We start from the raw sequence: 19,126 nt of genomic DNA, 5'->3' as shown, positions 1-19,126 counted from the left end.
CTATCCACAGTTTAGGGGTCTCCTAGAGGTTTGTAGCAGAACTTGACTGATCTTTTTGCATCCGATGTCCCACTCTTCCTTGGTTTGTGCAGACAGCCAATGTAGGGACTTACTCTGTGTCACTGTGCACTGGCTGACAAGTCTCCCAGTCATCTCTTTGTGGTTGGACAGTACTGTAATTAATTTCAAAGTGTTGCATCTTGCACAGAATTTTCTGTTGGCTGCTTCTACCTGACAACTGATACAATTGGTCAGACTGATTCTTCCTATGGGAATCTGTCACTTCCCTTCATCTGGAAGAGCCCCGAAAGAGCTAGTTTCTAGAGAGAATACACCATCCTTAATGCCAGGCACTGAAACCAGTAAGATCTTCAATCATGGTTCGAAAACCTCATCCTTTAACACTTGAAATCACTTGACATTTTCTTTTTAAATAAATACAACCTTCTGAAGTAGATTAAAAAAAAACAAAAAACAAAGAACAAAACAGGCACCTTGTCTGGGCAAATTTAGTGTTTTTTACTGAAGACATTAGCAGAATGTAAGGTACAGCAAGGATAAAGTTGCTGGAACACACAGCATTGAAACCGCCCGGACTGATCATAATGGAAGGATGAAGGGTGTTTTGTTGTGGTTAGAGATATGAGAAGTTGCTTTGGACTAATAGGCTTGGATTTATATGCTTTTTCATTCTTATCAGGCACTGAGGAATCTTTCCTTTGCACCAAGGTGTCAACTTCAGTATTTACTTCTGAGTCATTGGATGCATCTTGCCGAGTATACATAGGAGGGGAATGCCAGAGCATTGCCATTAAGAGAATGTGAAGTGCTTGCTAATGGTGTGGCTACCATATGTTCAGTTTCTACTTTCAGTATAATTAAGAAATAGTAATTTGCCGCATCTGGTTTCTGAACTGCGCTGCAGACAAAACCGACTTTCAAAGGCAAGCAGGTTCCTAACAGAGTGATCCTTTGGATACAACAAATTCATTTTGCAACACAGGTCCAGCCTTACTCTTCCTCTGAGGCTCTCTGTTATTCCGTTTTTCAGCTCATCAATCACAAGTGTTCTCTCATCGGTTGTGATAACAAGTCTTTTCGTTTCAGCTTCTTCTGGAGACACTTGTTCATGCTCCTCATTTGCACAGCCACTCAGAGCCTGCCCAGCTTGACAGGTCACGGTCTGTTCCAGATGGATTTCATTTCTGAGTCCCTGCATTTTCTGCTTGATATTAACTTGACAAGGAAAGACATTCTTTTCTTCAGCATTCTTTTTTTCCCTTCAATTTTGAATATCTTTCTTCTGAACACTCACTTGCTTTTTTGAAAGATGGTCTATTTCTTTGATTATCTGAGATCTTTATGCACCAATGCTGTAAGGAAGATCACAATGTTCAGGTCAAATGCTATCACCAGTCTCAGACCAAGACATGGGTTTTTTGGAATTTTCCTGGTGTTAGACTTTCACCACTTATGCAACTGTCTTTTAATTCCAAGCTAGGTGAGAAAACTAATCTCTCTGGACTTACCACACCAACTGTGCTAATAGAGCAGAACAAACACATGGAAGAGGTACCCTGTGCATATCTGCCTGGTCCTCATTGCTCTCAGCTTCTACTTGATCCATCTCTTTTTGTCTCTGCCACATCTCGTTCACCTTCCTCTAGGACCATGATGGTGAACCTTTTTTTAAAAACCGCCCACTTTTGCAGTGCTGGTCAACCTGGTCCCTCTCGCCCGCTAGTGGGCTTCCAGCTTTCATGGTGGGCCAATCCCGAAGCCATTTGGTTACACTAGTGGGTAGGAGGGACCAGGTTGACCAGCACTGCAAAAGTGGGCGGGTTTTTATAAAAAGGTTCGCCATCACAGCTCTAGGACATCTCTGAAGATGTCATTAATTACTTTTGAACTATTAATATCATCATCATCATCCACACTCATATCAATTTCACGTACCACTTCTGTCTTCTGCTCAACCTTTAGGTCTGATGTTACTTTGAAAAACATTTTCCGCTTCTGAAAACAATGTTATTTTCATAGGTCTGTATCAATACTTCCTCATTTCACATTTAGTGAAACCTATAGGTTCTGTAGTGGGAGGTTTTGCTGGTGTCTGATTTTTCTGCCACCTTTTCCTTTTCTGTTCCTGGAAGTGATGGACTATTTGAAACAAACTGATTCCCCGCCCCCCAGGGGAGAATTCTGACAGTGAATTTACTATTATGTTTTTAGTTGTTTTTTGTTGTTTTATTTTATTTTTTTTAAATAAGCTTGCATCTTTCTATCTGAAGTGGGTCTTTTGTAGACAGCATATATACGGGTCTTGTTTTCTTATCCATTCAGCTACCCTATGCCTGTTGAATAGCATATTTAATACATTTACATTTTAAATGATTATTTAAAGGTACATAGTTATTGCCATTTGACTCTTTTGTTAAAGATTTAATTTATTAATTTTGGAGAGAAGAGAGAGAGAGAGAGAGAGAGAGAGAGAAGGGGGAGGGGGAAGAGCAGGAAGCATCAATGCATAGTAATTGCTTCTCGTATGTGTCTTGACTGGGCAAGCCCAGGGTTTTGGCTGTCTTTCTATTTTCATTATGTTTTTAACAAACAAATTTTAAAATTTAATGTAATTTAATTAATCTTTTCCTTTATTCCTGTCTTTTTAATAAAATGCTACATTATTCTGCCATTCTTCTGTATTTTCTTGTGAGCAATTGCAAATTTTGCATTCCCTATTTTAGAGGGAAACCCCTATGGAACTTATTCTTATACATATTTATGGAGTGTCATTTGGGATCCAAATGCACTTTTTCTTAGGCTAATAAACAATTGCTCTGGTTCTATTTTTTTATTTCTAGAGCCACCTCTTTTATTTATCAAGTTTTCATGTAGGTTTGTGGGACTATTTCGTGAGTATATATTTTGTTTCAGGCAAAATAGCTATTTCCTAAACCAAAATCTCATTTTACTAATATAATACTATATTGTTAATTAACATCATATTACTTTATTAACTAATATTAACATAATTCCTAATAGCTAGCAGGGAATAGACACCCTTGTATTTTTATTTTTCCCCAAACTGGGCACTTCCAAGCTCTTTGTTTTTCCTTATCAATCTCAAAACTTCTCTTTTCTGCCCATAAAGCTGTCAGGACTTTGTAGATTTAGATTAAATTTACAGTTGATGTTTTTGGAAAAACCAGCTTCTGATAGTCTTTCTACCTTTGAATAAGATATATTTGTTGCTCAAATGATTTAGGTCTCTTGAAGTGTCTTTGCAATAAAATGTTACAATAATATTCTGTATAAGTTTCTAATTGCTATTATAATTGGCAACTTCTTTTAAATTAAATTCTAGACAGTTGCTTATATATAGGAGTACATTCAGTCAATATTTACTGATTTTCTTATTCAGACAATTTGTTAATCTCTCCTTTAATTCGGATATTATGTCTGCAGATTCTTTTCTTCTTTTTTTTTTCTAAAGTTGGAAACGGGGAGGCAGTCAGACAGACTCCTGCATGTGCCCGACTGGGATCCACCCGGCATGCTCACCAGGGTGCGATGCTCTGCCCATCTGGGGTGTTGCTCTGTTGCAACCAGAGCCATTCTAGCACCTGAAGCAGAGGCCACAGAGCCATCCTCAGTGCCTGGGCCAACTTTGCTCCAATGGAGCCTTGGCTGCGGGAGGGGAAGAGAGAGACAGAGAGAAAGGAGAGGGGGAGGGGTGGAGAAGCAGATGGGCGCTTCTCCTGTGTGCCCTGGTCAGGAATAGAACCCAGGACTCCTGCACGCTAGGCCAACACTCTACCACTGAGCCAACCAGCCAGGGTGTCTGTAGATTCTTTTGACTTTTCTATGTAGTCTTCATGTTTATAAGTAAATACAATTTTGTTTAATTTTCTCTCATTTAATTATTTGTCTTTTCTGGCTAAGAATTTAAATACATTAGTTTAGCACATTAATATAACAGAGATGATATTATTTTAATTTTATTTTGTTTAGATAACATAACTATGCATGTCTTAAATTATTTTAAATTCATTGAGACTTAATGATCCAAATCACAGTTTATCTTGTTGCACATTCTACTTGATTAAAGTGAGTTATTTGAATAAAATATTCTAGAATTTTTTAATTATGTTGTGATAGTGTTGCAGGTTTTCCTACATTTACTGATTATATGTCCAATTATTCTATGAATTATTGATAAGTAGATGATGAAATCTCTGACTATAATTGTGGATTTATCTATTCTCATTTTAGTTGAATTAATTATTGTTCATATCTTTTGAAGCTTAAGATTGTTACACCCTCTTGAAGAACTGACACTTTAATCATTATTAATTGACCTCCATTTATGATGACGTTTTGGTCTCAAATCTATTATTATATTAAATAGCTAATATTATTATTATATATTATATTAATATAACTTTTTTAAATAATTTTAGTTTTTTAATGGGGCGACATCAATAAATCAGGATACATATATTCAAAGATAACATATCCAGGTTATCTTGTCGTTCAATTATGTTGCATACCCATTACCCAAAGTCAGATTGTCCTCTGTCACCTTCTATCTAGTTTTTTTGTGCCCCTCCCCCTCCCCCTTTTCTTCACCCTCTCCCCCCTCCCCCCGTAACCACCACACTCTTATCAATGTCTCTTAATCTCACTTTTATGTCCCACCTACGTATGGAATAATGCAGTTCCTGTTTTTTTCTGATTTACTTATTTCACTTCGTATCATGTTATCAAGATCCCACCATTTTGCTGTAAATGATCCGATGTCATCATTTTTTATGGCTGAGTAGTATTCCATAGTGTATATGTGCCACATCTTCTTTATCCAGTCATCTATTGAAGGGCTTTTTGGTTGTTTCCATGTCCTGGCCACTGTGAACAATGCTGCAATGAACATAGGGCTACATGTGTCTTTACGTATCAATGTTTCTGAGTTTTGGGGGTATATACCCAGTAAAGGGATTGCTGGGTCATAAGGTAGTTCTATTTTCAGTTTTTTGAGGAACCACCATACTTTCTTCCATAATGGTTGCACTACTTTACATTCCCACCAACAGTGCATGAGGGTTCCTTTTTCTCCACAGCCTCTCCAACATTTGCTACTACCAGTCTTGTTAATAATAGCTAATCTAACAGGTGTGAGGTGGTATCTCATTGCAGTTTTGATTTGCATTTCTCTAATAACTAAAGAAGATGAGCATCTTTTCATATATCTGTTGACCATTTGTACTTCTTCCTGGGAGAAGTGTTTGTTCATGTCCTCTTCCCATTTTTTTTATTGGATTGTTTGTTTGTTTGTTGTTGAGCTTTATGAGTTCTTTGTATATTTTGGATATTAGGCCCTTATCTGAGCTGTTGTTCAAAAATATCATTTCCCATTTAGTTGGCTGTCTGTTTATTTTGTTATCAGTTTCTCTTGCTGGCAAAAACTTCTTAGTCTGATGTAGTCCCATTCATTAATTTTTGCCTTCACTTCTCTTGCCTTTGGAGTCAAATTCACAAAATGCTCTTTAAAACCCAGGTCCATGAGTTTAGTACCTATGTCTTCTTCTATGTACTTTATTGTTTCAGGTCTTATGTTTAGATCTTTGATCCATTTTGAGTTAATTTTAGTACAGGGGGACAAACTGTAGTCCAGTTTCATTCTTTTGCATGTGGCTTTCCAGTTTTCCCAGTACCATTTATTGAAGAGGCTTTCTTTTCTCCATTGTGTGTTCTTGGCCCCTTTATCAAAAAATATGAACTTGACTCCAATGGCAAGAGAAGTGAAGGCAAAGATAAATGAATGGGACTACATCAGAATAAAAAGTTTTTGCTCAGCAAGAGAAACTGATATAAAAATAAACAGACAGCCAACTAAATGGGAAATGATATTTTCAAACAACAGCTCAGATAAGGGCCTAATTTCCAAAATTTACAAAGAACTCATAAAACTCAACAACAAACAAACAAACAATCCAATAAAAAAATGGGAAGAAGACATGAATAGACACTTCTCCCAGGAAGAGATACAAATGGCCAACAGATATATGAAAAAATGCTCAGCTTCATTAGTTATTAGGGAAATGCAAATCAAAACTACAATGAGATACCACCTCACCCCTGTTAGATTAGCTATGATCAACAAGACGGGTAATAGCAAATGTTGGAGAGGCTGTGGAGAAAAAGGAACCCTCATTCACTGTTGGTGGGACTGTAAAGTAGTACAACCATTATGGAGGAAAGTATGGTGGTTCCTCAAAAAACTGCAAATAGAACTACCTTATGACCCAGCAATCCCTCTACTGGGTATATACCCCAAAACCTCAGAAACATTGATACGTGAAGACACATGTAGCCCCATGTTCATTGCAGCACTGTTCACAGTGGCCAAGACATGGAAACAACCAAAAAGCCCTTCAATAGAAGACTGGATAAAGAAGATGTGGCACATATACACTATGGAATACTACTCAGCCATAAGAAACGATGACATCAGATCATTTACAGCAAAATGGTGGGATCTTGATAACATTATAAGGAGTGAAATAAGTAAATCAGAAAAAAACAAGAACTACATGATTCCATACATTGGTGGAACATAAAAATGAGACTAAGAGACATGGACAAGAGTGTGGTGGTTACCAGGGGTGAGGGGAGGGAGGACAGGGGGAGAGTTAGGGGGAGGGGGAGGGGCACAGAGAACTAGATAGAGGGTGGCGAAGGACAATCTGACTTTGGGCGAGGGGTATGCAACATAATTTAATGACAAAATAACCTAGTCATGTTTTCTTTGAATATATGTACCCTGATTTATTAATGTCATCCCATTACCATTAATAAAAATTTATTTAAAAAAAAAATTATTTGACTATATATATGTGGTTTTATTTCTGGGTTTTCTATTCTGATCCATTGGTCTGAGTGTCTATTTTTCTGCTAATACCATGCTGTTTTGATTGTCGTGGCCCTACAATATAGTTTGAAGTCAGGTATTGTAATGCCCCCAGCTTCATTCTTTTTCTTTAGGATTGCTTTGGCTGTTCGGGGTTTTTTATAGTTCCATATAAATCTGATGATTTTTTGCTCCATTTCTTTAAAAAATGTCATTGGAATTTTGATGGGAATTGCATTAAATTTGTATATTGCTTTGGGTAATATGGCCATCTTGATTATATTTATTCTTCCTAACCAAGAACAAGGAATATTCTTCCATCTCATTATATCTTTTTCGATTTCCCTTAACAATAGTTTATAGTTTTCATTATATAAGTCCTTTACATTCTTTGTTATGTTTATTCCTAGGTATTTTATTTTTTTTGTTGCAATCGTGAAGGGGATTATTCTTTTGAGTTCGTTCTCAAATGTTTCATTGTTGGCATATAGAAAGGCTATTGACTTCTGTATGTTAATTTTGTATCCTGCAACCTTACTGTATTGGCTTATTGCTTCTAGTAGTCTTTTTGTGGATTCTTTGGGGTTTTTGATGTATAGGATCATATCATCTTCAAAAAGTGATACCTTTACTTCTTCTTTTTCAATATGGATGCCTTTTATTTCTTTGTCTTCTCTGATTGCTCTGGCCAGAACCTCTAGTACCACATTAAATAAGAGTGGAGAGAGTGGACAACCCTGTCTTGTTCCTGATTTAAGGGGGAAAGCCTTCAGTTTTGTGCCATTTAATATGATGTTAGCTGATGGTTTATCATATATGGCCTTTATCATGTTGAGATATTTTCCTTCTATACCCATTTTGTTGAGAGTCTTAAACATCACATTGTGTTATATTATATCGAAAACCTCTTTTTTTGTGCCATCCTTGCCTGGTTTTGGTATGAGGGTTATGTTGGCCTCATAAAATGTGTTTGGAAGTATTGCTTCTTCTTCAATTTTTTGGAAGACTTTCAGTAGAATAGGAACCAAGTCTTCTTTGAATGTTTGATACAATTCACTGGTATAGCCGTCTGGGCCTGGACTGTTATTTTTGGGGAGGTTTTTAATGGTTTTTTCTATTTCTTCTCTACTAATAGGTCTGTTTAGGCTTTCTGCTTCTTCTTGACTCACTCTAGGAAGGTTGTATTTTTCTAGGAATTTATCCATTTCTTCTAGGTTGTTGAATTTAGTGGCATAAAGTTTTTCATAGTATTCTACAATAATTCTTTGTATATCTACGGTGTCCGTGGTGATTTCTCCTCTTTCATTTTGGATTTTGTTTATATGAGTTCTTTCTCTTTTTTCCTTAGTAAGTCTTGCCAAGGGTTTGTCAATTTTGTTAATCTTTTCAAAGAACCAGCTCCTTGTTCTATTAATTTTTTCTATAGATTTTCTGTTCTCTATTTCATTTATTTCCGCTCTGATTTTTATTATTTCCTTTCTTCGGCTGCTTTTGGGTTGTCTTTTTTCTTCTTTTTCTAGTTCGTTAAGGTGTGAAGTTAAGTGGTTCACTTGGGCTCTCTCTTGTTTGTTCATATATGCCTGAAGTGATATGAACTTCCCTCTTATCACTGCTTTTGCTGCATCTCATAGATTCTGATATGTTGTATTGTCATTTTCATTTGTATATATCTTTTGATCTCTGCACTTATTTCTTCTTTGACCCATTTATTTTTTAAAAGTATGTTGTTTAGTTTCCACATTTTTGTGGGACTTTTTTCCTCTTTTTTGCAGTTGAATTCTAGTTTCAAGGCTTTATGATCAGAAAATATGCTTGGTGCAACTTCAATTTTTCTGAATTTGCTGATGTTGTTTTTGTGGCCCAACATATGGTCAATTCTTGAGAATGATCCAGGTACATTGGAGAAAAATGTATACTCAGTCACTTTGGGATGAAATGTCCTATAGATGTCTATCATATCCAGCTGCTCTAGTGTTTTATTTAAGGCCACTATATCTTTGCTGATTCTCTGTTTGGATGACTGATCTAGAGCCATCAGCGGTGTTTTGAGGTCTCCAAATATGATTATATTTTTGTCAGCTTTTGTTTTAAGGTCAATAAGTAGCTGTCTTATGTATTTTGGTGCTCCTTGGTTTTGTGCATATATATTAAGAATTGTTATGTTTTCTTGATTCAGTGTCCCCTTAGCCATTATGAAATGGCCATTTTTGTCTCTGAGTACTTTTGCTGTCTTGTAGTCAGCATTATCAGATATGAGTATTGCTGTGCCTGCTTTTTTTTTGGATGTTATTTGCTTGGAGTATTGTTTTCCAGCCTTTCACTTTGAATTTGTTTTTATCCTTGTTACTTAGATGAGTTTCTTGTAGGCAGAATACAGTTGGATTTTATTTTTTAATTCATTCTGCTACTATGTGCCTTTTTATTGGCGAGTTTAATCCGTTTACATTTAGTGTAATTATTGACACTTGTGAGTTCCCTATTGCCATTTTATATCTTGCTTTCTGTTAGTTTTGTGTCTTGTTTGATCCTTCTCTTTCATTTTTCTATCTTTTGTTTTTATTTGATTGTATTCCATACATCTTTCCTCTGTTGCTACCTTTTTAAAATCATGTGCTTCTGTGGTGGTTTTTTCAATGGTGGTTACCTTTAAGTAATGAAAAGGGTCCCTACCCTGTTCATTGTAGTGCACTATTTTGTGAGTACTTTTGCACTCCATCATCCTTTGCTGCTGTTAATCTCCATCCTCTCCCCCCTTTCTTTTTGTTGTTGTCACAGTTTAAATTTGGTTTTATTGTGTTCTTCTTGGAGCTTTTACTTGTGGCTTTGTTTTTTTTTTTTGTTCTTTGTATCTGATTGGAGAACCCCCTTTAGTAATTCCTGGAGTGGGGGTTTTCTGATGATAAATTCCCTCATCTTTTCTGTATCTGTGAATGTTTTTATTTCTCCTTCATATTTGAAGGATAGCTTTGATGGGTATAGTATTCATGGCTGAAATTTCCTCTCTTTCAGGACTTTAAATATTGGGGTTCACTCTCTTCTAGCTTGTTGAGTTTCTGCTGAGAAATCTGATGATAATCTAATGGGCCTTCCTTTATATGTTGTATTCTTCTTTTCCCTGGCTGCCTTGAGAATTTTTTCTTTGCTGTTGGTTTGTGTCAATTTCATTATGATATGCCTTGGAGTAGGTTTGTTGGGGTTAAGAAAACTCGGAGTTCTGTGTGCTTCTTGAATTTGAGGCTTTAGTTCTTTCCACAGGCTTGGGAAGTTCTCATCTATTATTTGTTTGAGTATGTTCTCCATTCCATTTTCTCTCTCTTTTCCCTCTGATATACCTATTATTCTTATGTTATTCTTTTTCATGGAGTCAGATAATTCTTGTAGGGCTATCTCATTTTTTTAAATTTTTGAGTCTCTTTCTTCTCTCTGTTGTGCCTCAAGTTGCTTGTCTTCTATTTCACTAATCCTCTCTTCTATCTGACCTGTTCTATTAGCTAAGCTTGTTACTTCGTTTTTCAGCTCGTGAATTGAGTTTTTCATCTCTGTTTGATTTGTTTTTATAGTTTCAATTTCCTTGGACATATATTCTTTGTGTTCATTGAGTTATTTTCTGAGCTCCCTAAATTGCCTTTCTGTGTTTTCTTGTATATCTCGGAGGATTTTTAGGATTTCTATCTTGAATTCTCTGTCATTTAGCTCCAAGGTTTCCAATATATTAAATTTTTTCTCCATACATTTTTTCTCATCTCTCTGTGTTACCTCTCTTTCTTTTGTATCCATGATATTCGATTTTCTCTTCCTTAATGGCATCTGAGGGTGGTTTTGTTTATAGTATTAATGATATTTAATTAAGAATAAAAAGTTAAAAATCAAAAATCAATAAGAGTTGTTTTTTTAAAAATTAATAATTAAATAAAGAAAAATAAAATAAAGTAAAAATTTTAAAAAAGGAAATTATTCCCCCCCCCCTCCTTTTTTCCTCTCCTCTCCTCTCCCCTCTTTCTTGAGAAAATCTTGTGGTGAACTGTGAATTATATTGTACTAAAAAGAACAAACAATGCCTGTAATGGAGGGCCTGAATTGGGGAGAAGTAATAAAGGGGCAAAAAAAAAAAGTAAATAAAAGGAAAAAAGAAAAAAAGGTGGGTATGGACCCACAAAAAGCAAATAAGAAAAATATTTGGGTAAAAAATAAAATGATTTGGTTTTAGGTGTTGATTGACTAAGAGTTATGATAAGAGGAATAAGAGGGAAACAGGAAAATGGGGGGACAAATTTAAAAATTACTATTATATTTAGTGGTACAAGAACTAGATAAAAAGGAGAGCCAGGGATGGGAGCACTGCTAGTGAGTTAAAAAGGTGAAGTAAAAACCCCCCAAAATGCCACAAACATAAGTTTGAGTCCCAGATAAGAAAATTTGTTCGTTATTAAGGTTTGAATGAGAGGAGATGTAAAGGAGAAAGGAAGAAACTAATATAGAGGGAGAAAAGAAAGAGAGAGGAAAAAAGAGAGGGAACCACTAAAAGAAAAAAGAGGAGAGAGAGAAAGAGAGAGTTAAGGGTTTTGGAGTGCAACCCTCATAGAGAGAAAGGAAGAGGAAAGAAAAGATAATGGGAGATGTAACACTTATGGGTAGTGTAGTTCAAGGAGAGGAGAGAGTAAGACTGGCAGAGAGTTAAACAACCAAATTGGAGGAGGAGGAAAAAAAAATCAAGAATGAAGATAAGAGAAACAAATGAACAAATATAATAAAAAAGGATAGGTTATAAAGTCTGTGGATTATTCTTGATTTTGAGAGGTTATCTTCTTGCTTTTTCTTTTCTCTCCCTCTTCCTGGTCGGTGACTCTGTGCCCTGGGTTCTGCCCCTTTGGCACGCTCAGGTAGAAGTTTTCAGTTGATAAGTCTCTATGGCGATGTCATGTATTGTGCTTCAGTCTCTTTGGCAGTCGAAGCTCATTAGCATTTATAGGCTCCAACAGTGAGAGAGTCCGTGTTCCTGGAGCCTCTCTCCTAGTCTTTCCTTCCTCAATTAGTAGCCTGATAATCCAGCTATGGGGTTGCTGCTGCCTCTGCCTGAATAGTAAGAGGCTCAAAGAGCTGGCAACTCCCCACTCTATTCCCACTCATCACAGGGCTCTGGGTAAGGCTCAGTCAGTCAGAGCTGCTAGCATAATCAGGCAGGGCTTCCGCCCACTCAAAGACCTCTGGCTCTGCCACTCTGTCTGGTAACACGGGCGGGTGCCCACTCCTGGGGTACTTGGAGGAAACTCTCGCTCACTATCTGTGCGCAAACCAGGATATCTGGCCAGCAGTCTCACACTCTGAGTGAAACCCCCACCCACAAGGAAAAGTTCCAGCGTTGGAGTTGGCTCTCGCTCCTCCCCGTGCACGGCTTTTTCAGGGCACTGGGGTGGCCTGGAGATTCTGCTTTTGGCCCACACAAAGGCCCCTGACTCTGCCCCTCTGTGGGATAACACGGGCGCCCACTGCTGAGGCACTCAGAGGAATCTCTTGCTCACTATCTGCGTGCGCAGACAAGGATATCAGGCTGACTGCCTAACCCTCTGAGTGAAACCCCCGCCCGCACAGAAAAGTTCCAGCGTTGGAATTGGCTCTCGCTCCCTCCCTGTGTGCAGCTTTTTTCAGGGCACTGGGGTGGCCTGGAGATTCTGCTTTCGGCCCACACAAAGGCCTCTGACTCTGCCTCTCTGTGGGGTAACATGGGCGTCCACTTCTGGGGATTTCGAAAGAATCTCTCACCCACTATCTGCGCGCGGACCAGGAGATCAGGGAAAATGGCTGCCCCACTTGTCTTTCTTTATCTGGGTTTGGCGCAAATGTTAGCTTGTATTGCCTGGGTTGCCACAGGCACAGTTTTTCCTCTGCTTGGATCTCCGTGCCACAGACTGGTTCGGCTGTTTGTGCCGGGCCTGGATCTATTCACCCCCATTGCCTGCCTTAATTTCTATACTCTCAGTTCCCAGTGAAAGCAGCCCTATTTAAGTTAGTGAGGAAGGCGGAGCATTTCTTACTCCCTATTTCCTTCGGGGTTTGATTATATATTTAGAGAATTTTTTGCTCAACCATACCTTCAGGTGTATTGCAAAACATCTGGAGGCTCCAAGGATAGGTTTTTCTGTTTCTGGTTGAAGATCTTGTTGAGTTTTGGGGGAGATTTATCGGTATCGCTTCCTACCGCGCCATTACTCTGACGTCATCTCATTAATATAACTTTTAAAATCAATACCAACTATATCTTTCTACAAAGAATACACATATATTCATAATGTAATTATGTATTAAAATAATATAAAGTTGACTATAGCTTCATATATGTATAATTATATTTAAAGTCTATCTCTGAGCAAAAATATTTTATTTATTTTAGTAAGTTTTAGATTGATTTCAGTATATCAATTTTAATAAAAAGCAAATACAGTAATTTTTATAGCTATTTCTTCTTTAACCATTCACACATACATTCACATATATTTATTTTGACTTTTAAACTGAGAAACATGCATAGATATCCTAAAATAGTCAAGAAAGGAGGTGAAAGAAATAAAAAAGTTAAAGCATGTTGCCCCGGGCTGCAGGGTCTGGGCTGTCTTCCTCATTGCCCTGTTGTTCTGCCATCAAAGGCAGGTTGCTACTTGGTGCCCGTGGAAGCCATTGGGAGATTGCTGGAAAAGGTTCTGAATTCAACGTGATTATCAGCAATCTATGCCTTTTTTGTCTTCACACCATTCTGAATGTAACTTCTCATTAGTGGAGGATGTCTTCTCAGGTGCTAGACCTGAGGGCACCAGGCCCGGCCACTTAGGGAGGGCTGGTTTCTGACACAGGGGCTCTCAGTTCCTAAGAGCCCACGTGGGAGGAGGTTACCTAGAGAGACAGTGCTTTCTCTAAAGACAGAGCTTGTGTAGAGAAGTTCAGGAGGCAGTAGCTGGAATTCTGCTTCAAGACCCTGCACTAAGCAGAGAGGAATGGATGATGCAAGTGCTGGATTACTGGGAAAGACTAAGGCTGCAAAGGCAGAATAAAAGATTGCCTTTGGTCTAGTAATGGAGCACAATGTCAGCATGAGGTCTCCAGTGTGACCCAAGCAAAGAGGCAACAAGGATGGGGGAGCTGTGGCACCCTCTTTACTTTGGGATCCTCGTCCAAGGCCCACAGCCCAGCCTGGAGAGCCAGTGGGTCAGCACAGGAGCTTGCTGTGGCAGTGGGTGTAGGAGCAGCCAAGTGGAAGGAAGCCTTTCCTGCTCCCTGCTGTCTCCTTGATTCCACGCTCCAGCAGCTCCACAACTTCCCGTGTCCCAGGCCCAGCTGGGACCGGGGCCCCTTGTGGTTGAGATGTGACCTTACCTCATCTGTCCACCTGCTGTGAGCATAACTCTACTGGGCTCAGTAGGTTCTGGTAGGCCCTCTGGTCATACAGAGTTATTCATTTGTAGAGAATCTTCTTGTACCATTCAGGGTTTACGTATAAAGGTAGTTTCAAGTCAAGAAGGAATGTGGGCAAGTTCTGTTTCTGAGGCTATCAAGCCCTCTTTACTGCCAGGAAAGGTTTGATGGATCAGAGAACACACACATGTAAGCGTCTGCTGTGTCACCTCCCTGTCTGATGTGCTTGATATCTGTTGATTCATTTCCTCCTCACAAAAAAAAAACAAAAGAAAAACCTTGAGCAAGTGTGATTTTTCCTGCATTTAAAAGGTTGATTGTGGTAATTATGGTAGGGAGTGGGGTCGGGGAGGTGTATGAGGGTAAAGGGGGATAGATAATGGTGACAGAAGGAGACGTGACTCGGGGTGGTCAGTGCACAGTGCAGTGTACAGATGGTGTGTCATAGAATAGTATACCTGACACCTATATAACTTTATTAACCAGCGTCACCCCAATCCAATTATAAAACAAAGTAATTATTATTATTATTATTTTTTTTTAGAGCGAGAGAGAGGGACAGACAGGAACAAACAGGGAGAGAGATGAGCAGCATCAACTCGTAGTTGCGGTACCTTAGTTGCTCATTGATTGCTTTCTCATATGTGCCTTGACCGCTGGCTCCAGCCAAGCCTGTGACCCCTTGTTCAAGCCAGCAACCTTGGGCTTCAAGCCAGTAACCTTTGGGTTCAAGCCAGCGACCATGGGGTCAGGTCTATGATCCCACGCTCAAGCTGGTGATCTCAGGGTTTCAAACCTGGGTCCTTAACATCCCAGGCCAATGGTCATCCCCTGCGCCACTGCCTGGTCAGGCAACAAAGTAATGATTAATTTTTTTAAAAGTTGAAAAATAAAAACAAAAAACGTTTGAGGCTGAGGTACATAAATACCTTTCACAACCTGGCACTGGTAAGTGTCCAAGTTGGCCCTGGGGCTGAGGTACATAAATACCTTTCACATCCTGGCACTGGTAAGTGTCCAATTTGGCCCTGGGTCTCAGAAAATGCTAGCTTCTGCCACCGTTTCTGTTGGCAGGCTTCTTCCCTCCACCTCCTTCCCTCCCTCCCTTCCTTTCAGCAAACATTTCTGAGCACCTGCTATGTACAAGGATATGTAGCAGGAATTAGCCACAAATGGAAGATAAGACACCCAGACAATGTGATGAAGGAAGAAAGATTTATTTGTAGCCAGTGGAGCTCCTGGGGTTAGTAACACCAAAGACACAAGCTCTCTGAAGTTAGATTTCTTACATCTTATATACCTTTATAGCTTTAGCTTTCCTGTGACAATTGCCTGATTTCTATGACTTCTTTGTTTGCAGACCTACACGACTTTTGTGTCTCTGGGAGGGGATGAGGTAAGAGAGGAGGCTGGAGAGGGTCTGTCCTTGATAATCATATTACTCATTCTTTTTGCTGGTGCTGTGAGTTTATTCCAAGGAACTGATAACAAGCAAGGACCAGCTGTGGTTTGTTATTTTTCAAACTTACCTTAGTCTGCCCTTGCTCCCTCAGTCCTAAACACTGAGGTCATTGGCTTGAGCATAAGATCACAGACATTGCAATTCCCCCTCTCCTGCATTCTTCTGTTTTCTCCTCTCTCAGATCAATGTTGGGTTTTACACACCAAACAAAACTGGTGTGGAATGTAACTTCAGGTCACCTGTGGTCCCTCACATTACCCCCTCCATGTGCTGAGATGGCACTCTGAGTGTTTCTAGGCTGTGCAGGCTTGGCTACCTGTGGGAGAAGATCATGCAAATCTGCTGGTTTGCCCCTACAGGCTGGACAAGACAGTGGGACAGATATGTCAGGAAAGTCTGAGAATAAACACCAAATCCTCATCTAGGAATTTACTTTGGAAATTGAGCAACGGGTTCAACTTATTTTCTCTTTTTCCCTCAGAGGAGAGTAAAAGTGCCCAGCTTAGACTCCTCTGTGCAAGGGATTGTCAACAGCTGCAAATGAGTGGGAATTCCAGTAGCAGATTCTCCAACAAAGACAGTTAGGAAGTGGGGCTGGCGGTAAGAAGGTGGGGAGTGCTGGATACAAGGAGTCAGCCTCACTTCCTCTGCCATCTTTGTTTATATCACCAAATGTGCGCCCCCCCCACCCCACCCACACCCCCCACATCCACACTCCCCTCGCCCCTGAAGTCAACAGCATGGGTACATCAGCTGCTCCCCTGCCATCAGGCACCAGTATTCAGCAATGCGGGGACCAAGCAAGATATCAGAAGGAGAGAGGGTGGTCTCTATTCCTGCTTCCCTGATGCCCTTGCTGTGTGGTCACTTCAAGCTGCCTGGACCTCTGCTGGAAGGCCACAGCTCCCGCAGAGACGACCCTCTTCCTGTGATTCTCTCCTGGGCTCTGGTCTGCGCCCTCTATCATCATGTCAAGGGCTCCACACTTCTTTGCCCATGAATACTGCGTTATTCCTTGGAGTATCTCTACATCCTGCCTGTCTTTTGTAAATAATCCCTTTATTAAGTTTTCCTCAAATTATCCAACTTAATGATGTTGTCTTTGTCCTGCTGAGACCCCAACTGTTGCAGGCTGGGCTCCATCTTTGCTTCATCTGCATCTTTCTTCCATGTCCTCATTTTATAATTGCTATTCCTATACCGCCTTTTTGTCCACTGCCAAGCTCACACGCCCTGGGTGCCTAAAAAGCCTGACAAAGAATTGTAGGAGAGTTGTAATAAGCTCTTGTGGGAAAAACTGGGCTTGAGCATCTGGGAAATCTGATTTAAAATTGCAGGTCTGATGATTAACCACACGCATGGGGCAAGATACCTGTTCCCTGTTCTCTCCCTTCCTCGGTCCCCCTGTGTACTCCCCGCTCTGCCACAGGCACCATGGATTTCCTGGCAGGATGACTCTGTGTGGGGCCCCAAGGAGCTGAGCTTCCCCCAAGGAAAAGCAGGGATGAGCCTGTGACTGACCAATCAGAGCACTGAATCCAGTGGTGGGATTCAGCTGGTACCTAATTTTTTATTGAGTTCAGTGAACCAGTTGTTAAAATGGCACTTGTAATCAGGGTTCTCTCTAAGGTGGATGCCCAATGTGGAAATCACAAATTTGCATTCCTTACTCTTTTTCAACGTTCATCTGCACAACAGCGTATTCTAAGCGCCTGTCGTCATGTTCATTCTGTCCACAGGTGAAAAAAATTGCAAGTGAGGATGCTGATCAAGAAGCAATATGGAAATATCTTAAATAAGTTTTATTCCTTTTTGTCAAGTATTATTTAATATATTCTCATTAATATTTTAAAACTTTCTTATAATATAATCTAGTTTTGTGTACCTCTTTTACTATTCTTGTTTAAGTATTAAGTGCTTTTCAATATATATATTTTTTCCTATATTTGAAATGGTCATTAGGGCAGAGAACCAATTGTTAAATTATTTGAATCCCACCACTGACTGAGTCACTCTGGAGAAAACCACCGTGCTGTGCCCTCTTGGGAACACAGCCAGATGGGAAGAGATAAGAATGGGAGAAGGAGGAAGAGAAAAGGAGGAGAGCAGTGGAGAGGGAGAAAGAGAGAGGGAGAGCAACTCCCAACTGCGTCCAGTGCTCTCTGAACCTGGTTGCCCCAGGACCTTGCAGTTGTAAGCACACAAAGCTGTGTGAAAGTACCCTGCATTAGGTATGTGCAACAGCAAGAGAGATGTGAACACCAACTCCCAGGACTCTCTGACCTTCCAGGAGACAGTCCACTTGCTCATAATAGCGAGACACAATGTCACTTCAATTTTTAAGTCAATTCTTGGTGTGTGCTAGGCTGGGCAGGAGAAGCTTATGGATGCAAAAGCTCAAGGATTTGGTAACACATTTGAATATTAGCTCAAAAGTCAACTTCTATGGCAGAGACCCATACCAAACCAATGGCACATCTTCTCTTCCAGAAAACTTGGAGGATTGACATTATTTAAAAATCCTGCCATTTTTAAGCAGAATGAAGAAATAATTAGCATTGTTTTTAACATTCTGTTGGTTGGCGCTCACTATTCCTCAGGTAAAATTCATTCCATTTTAAGGCTCGTCTCAGGAAGCCTACCTACGATTTCTGCCGAGATAACTCAGAAGCACAGCTCCAGGAACCCGGAGTGATGACTCATTGCCTTGCTCATCTACTGATGGCTACTGGATTCACTGTGGGGGGTTAAAGAAAACTATTTACAAATGTTACTTTTAAAAATCCTATTTCCCCAAGTTTAACTTTTTCATTTTTAAAATAAAGAGCTTGGAACATGACCCCATAGTTCCCCTTCAGCTTAGGCATTTGGGAATTGGGGGTTACAACACTAGCATGGGAGTTTTCCACACTAAACCTTATATATTGCCTTTTCCATCCACAGGAAGCACAAGGGAAGTGGATCTTGGAGACATGTTCATGCTGGTACACTGGCTGAGCCTCACCATCCTTAATTGCTGCAAGGTCTTCCCCCGTCCCGAGCACCTGATGTTTGAATGAGAAATAGTCCCTGTCAGCTGGGAGAGACTGACAGTTGTTCTTTAATAGCTATACAGTTTCAGTTTGGGAAATTAAAGAAAAGTTCTAGAGATGGAAACTTCTTGAAATAAAAATGACCACTTTGGGTAGAAATTCTCATCATCAGACAAACATGCTGTGTGATCTCTCAACTTAAAGCTGTCCTTCATCTACTATCTCTTTCCAACTACCATCTTGTTTTTCCAATATTCTTTAAAAACCAGAATTAATTCTCAGAAGCATTGTATATTCCCACTGTCTCCACTCTCTCTCCTC

The 19,126-nt window shown here is 39.7% G+C and overlaps 1 pseudogene; it reads right to left on the bottom strand.

Annotated features, from left to right (window-relative positions):
- LOC136391469 (anillin-like) overlaps nucleotides 1-19,126 on the bottom strand; it is a 90,625-nt pseudogene continuing 71,499 nt past the window's right edge.

This window comes from Saccopteryx leptura, chromosome 2, assembly GCF_036850995.1.
Source record: "Saccopteryx leptura isolate mSacLep1 chromosome 2, mSacLep1_pri_phased_curated, whole genome shotgun sequence".
Classification (NCBI taxonomy): domain Eukaryota; kingdom Metazoa; phylum Chordata; class Mammalia; order Chiroptera; family Emballonuridae; genus Saccopteryx; species Saccopteryx leptura.
This window is presented reverse-complemented; position numbering and strand designations above follow the sequence as displayed.